Source organism: Solanum tuberosum, unplaced genomic scaffold (assembly GCF_000226075.1).
Source record: "Solanum tuberosum cultivar DM 1-3 516 R44 unplaced genomic scaffold, SolTub_3.0 scf00077, whole genome shotgun sequence".
NCBI classification, from domain to species: domain Eukaryota; kingdom Viridiplantae; phylum Streptophyta; class Magnoliopsida; order Solanales; family Solanaceae; genus Solanum; species Solanum tuberosum.
The window spans coordinates 795,246-800,280 of record NW_006239003.1 but is presented as its reverse complement, the minus strand read 5'-3'; positions in this window follow the sequence as shown (position 1 = coordinate 800,280).

Here is a 5,035-nt window from a genome sequence, read left to right as displayed (position 1 = left end):
TGAAGTAAATTAGGATACGCAATGTTTTTTAAAATAATGACATTTTGACATTTTTACTAATTATGTTATGTTTTTTGACTAGTTTGATAATTTTTCCAAATATGTATCCGCATTGGACCTAACCCAATATATTTAGTATTACTTTTAGGAATCTCATAGTGTAAGGAGAAAATTACATTTTATCCCTACTCTTTTTCAATTTAAAAAATCCCTTCAAATTTGTGTCTTCCAGATACATCTCATTCATCCGGATACATAACATTTGATATATTAAACAACTTGTCTGTTGAGATTAAAAGGAAAATAAATGTAAAATTAAATGTCAGTTCCTCAAATCAAACAAATCAAATTGATGTCAATCTCTCCCAAATCATAACAAATTCAAACAAATTAAATTTCAAAATTTCTTCTCTCAAATCTCTCCCAAATCATAACAGATTAAAAAAATTGAAAACAATAGCTGATACATGATAAATATATCTATTTTGTTGACACATTTAGATATGAAAATAGACCAGAACCCACATGTATCACGAAAAGATTAACAACAAGAATTCAAAAAAAAAATCAACCAGTTACTCTATCAATTGTGTCATATACATAACTATGATTATGATACAAACTAATATTGCTATAAAACATTAGTATTTATGTATCAACAATAATATTTGATAGTGTCTACATATATATAGTCTTCTAATTGAATAAGTTTAAGTGTATGTATCTGGTAGTAAAAGATGACCAAATTTGTAATAGTTGTGTATCAAATACATAACTATGAACATGATACATACTAATTCGTGTTTATATAAATTAAGGTTATGTATCAAAACTAATATTTGAACACGATACATTGTGCATGATAAAAATATAATGTATCATAATGTTGAAACGAAGGCATTATACATTAATTTATTAAACAAAAACAACTAGGTACATATAAAATCTTAACCCATATGTATTAGAAAAAGAGGAACAACAAAAAATTGGAAAAAAAAATCCAATAATATGATATGTTGAAAGCAAAAAAATAATAATGAAGAAATCCTTCTATACTTTCTCTTTTTCTTGTGCTAGTGCATTTTGTATGTATTGAACGGGATCGAGTAAAGATAGTTGTTTTAGACTGACTGACAAAAACATAATCTCTAAACTGTTAAATGTACTTATATTCTTAATCCTGATATAACTATCATGATCTATATATATTAATTATCATTTTGATTAATTAAAAGGTGAGATTCTAAGATGGATCAATATGACTGGTAGATTGGATGATAATAATATATATATTAGTGAAATAATAAGATAGTTGATGAAATCCATGTCTTGATATAGAGATTAATGATATGCCTTTTTGAGAAACTTGTAAGTTTTCATCGTGTCAAACCTTGCAAGTGGATTTATAAATCTGACATATGAAATAAGTCAAGCAATGCTCTAAAGAAATTAATCATTGAATTAAATTCGTCAGTAATTTAATTTATTGATTAGTATCTGTATTCTTAACATGAGAAATTTAATAAGTATTTAATGGAGAATTTCAAAATATAATAGAGAAGTGTAATTACGAATTTTTAGTGGAATAATTTGTAAATTATTATGGTAAGAATAATTCAAATTAATTATTTGAAATTATTTTCATAATAGGAAGCATGAATAATTAATTATGTGGTCCCTACAGTGCTCATATTTAACTAAAACTCAGAATCCTATTTCTAAAGGAAATGGGAGAGTCCCTGAGTTTTCTTTTAAAAAGAAAAACAAGCATGTATTTTTTCTTGAAGAAGAAAAATGTGTCTTTTGGTTCTCCTCTTTGGACTGGTGTAACACCTCGAATTTGAGAACGGTTAGTAAGGGAGTCAAGGGGGAAAATCACAAGCCAAAACCAGACCATGGGACCCTCCATGGAGCCCCACACGGGCCGTGAAGGGAAACATAGTCTGTTTAAGGGCTCATGGTAAGCTTCCCCCAAACCTGCCTCGTAGGGATCCCTCCCACGGAGGCCTTGACGGCTCGTTGAGAGGGAGACAACTTGTGAAATAGCTCGTGGGAGCTTGGCAGTGGTTGTCATGGCCAGCATCCCTCCCACAGAGGCCTTGACGACCTATGGTGAGGATGATCGGTCGTGGTGGTCGCCGTCAAAGTGCCCCACCAGCAGGGGCCTCGTCCCAAGCCACTAGTCCAAGGACCACGACTGCCAAAATGGCTCGTGGTCCCTTAGACGGCTCGTGAGGACCACCATTTGGGGGGTTGCGTCAGCTGTAAGTCAGGGGCTTTTAGGTCTTTTCCTAATTATTCTATCCTAATACTATGTCATTTTACCCTTACCTAGAAATCCTATATAAGTGTTTTTAACCCCAAATTTCCCCAATTGAAATCATTCTCTCAAATTCCTAAAAGAAGAACAAGTCTTCCTCTCAAAATATTTATCTCGCTAGAAAGCTTAAAGAAGTAGGATCAACCTAGGGTTCAGGTCAAGTCTCCAATTCCTCCATTGAAGGCAAGCTTTTGGCATTGAGGTATGATAGTTTTTATCCATGGTGCCCTTTCCTCCATGGAGTTTCCAAATTCTCCAATTTACAAAGTTAGAATTCCCCAATTGAATTAGGGTTTTCTTCCATGTCATGGGTTCCTTTAAATATTTATTTATTTGATTGTTTTATGATCTATCAAGCATGAATTGATATAGTTACATGATTTTATGATGAACTCCCATGAACCCAAAACCATATTTTCTAGATATTGATGATTGAAAGTGGGTTTTGAACCATGAAAGGTGAACTATGAAATTATGCATTTCTTATAAAATTTATGTAAATGCTTAAGGATGCTTTGAGAGTGAAGTATCAATGATGTTGTTGTTGTTATGTTGTTGGAAGGATTTTTCACATACTCGTGAAAGCATGATTATGAAAGGATTATCTTAGATAAAAAGGGTTCTTAAGGTTGAAAGGCTTTCTCACCTAAAATGAACCAATGTTAAGGAGCTATTCAAATTTTGAGGCAAGAGGTGATTACCCATGCTCTCTATTGAAAGACAAGAGGTGATTACCCATGTCACAAGATGTAAGGAAAAGAGGCGATTACCCATGTTCCTTTAAGAGATAAGAGGAATATAATCAAGAACTATTCCATGGAAGTTAAGCTTAGAACCAAGTGGAAAAGTGGCGATTACCCGTGTCCCATAAAATATGTGCCAACATAGGATTGTCTAGATAGACATTACCTAGTGGATCCACATAAGCTAGAAGTTCATGGTCCTTACCTTGGAAAGTAGGACACCCTTTTTCGGTGTGGGAAACACCATATTCCATGTTGATACCTCACATGGTCTTATATGTCGGTTAAGGCTACTTCCCACGAGCAAGCTATGATGAACTAAGGTTACTTCAAGGAAGTATCTCATACATGTTTAAGATGATGACTATGTGCATTGACCATGTTTTATGACTCATGTTTTCTAACTCTTTGTATCATGTTTTAGCTTTGTCATTGCATCACATGAAGGTATAGATTTTAAGTATGTTTTCAAATATTTTATGCATGACTATCATACTTGGTACATATTTTGTACTAACGCATACTCTTGTCTACATTTCCTAAAATGTAGGATCCGACCTTACAGATTCACACTTCCGTGGCTAGGGATCTCACATAGAAGATTGAAGTGTTGGTGAGTCCTCATATTCCAAAGATCGAGCTTGGTTCCCTTTTTGTCTTTACTTTCCATTTTTGAGAACTTGATGTACGGGTTGCGCCCCGGTAAACTCTTATGTACTAGATGGCTTGAGACGATGTTTAGATTTCCGCTTTTCTCTATAAAACTCTTATATGCTGAAACTCTCTTTTTATCTCTTGATTTCTATCATCTTGTCTATGTATGCTAAGTGGCTTGTATGGGGTCTATCGGGGTCTTATATGCCATGTTATGCCTATGGGGTACCTTGGGTCGTGACAAACATGATAATCAGAGCACAAGGTTTAAAAAGGTTCTAAGAAGTCTGATAATCCATGTCGAGTAGAGTCTTGTTCATGAGTGTGAAGCGCGCCACATTTATGAATAAGAGGCTATACGATGTTTAGGAAACTCCTTCGATAGATTTTAACTCTATATTGTCTCTCTCCTGATCCTTATCCGATGCTCTATATAATATGGCCACTCGAAGGGCATATGCTAGAAGGAATGTGGGAGAGCATGAGAATCAAGAGGCTCCTCCTCAAGCTCCTCAAGTTCTAGTCAATCCTTTGGTTGAGCAAGTGACTAATGCATAGTTTAGGGCTGTTTTTCAAGTATTGGTTCAAGCCATTGATGAGTCCACAAATTGGACTAATTTAGGGCCATATTTTAATAGAATTAGTGTCCTCAAATGCTTCTTTTATCCTAATATCTGATAAAAACTCTTAAGTTTAAAGTTTGAGTGGAAGCATGGACACTTAGGCGCAAAAAGGAATAAAAAGAACGAAGAAACTGAAGCCTGAACATCGCCAAGCACACTTGGCGAATCGCCGAAGGGACGTACTTCTCCCTTTGTTCAAGTATGCGGATCCCTGAAGGAAGAGGATCAAATCGGCGGTAAAAAGAAGCAGTCGGCACGTCGCCGAACAGTTTCGCGAAGCAGTACAATATCGCCCAATGGTCCAGGACGCAGAGATTCTGTAGGAACGCACAGAAGGCAATGAACCAGATGATGGGCGAATTGCCAAGTCGATCGGCGATTCCCATTTACCTCGCCGAATGATCCGCCGCAGCACTATTTTCTAAAACTATAAATACAAGCTCTCTATTAGTTTTAAGGGGGATCTGAACATTATTGTAATTTTTCACTTTAGCTTTCATATTTTCTCTCAAGTTTGGAGAGGGTTCTATGGGAGACTTGAAGAAAGGAGTTCATCTTCCCCAAGTTGGAAGTTGGTCTTCTCTATTCGAATTCTTTTGCCTAAATCACTGTTTAATTTCTTATACCCAGTTGATTTTATTATCATGTTAGGTATAGTTTCTTATTTCTTGATTTGTGGCTAAAACCCCCCATTA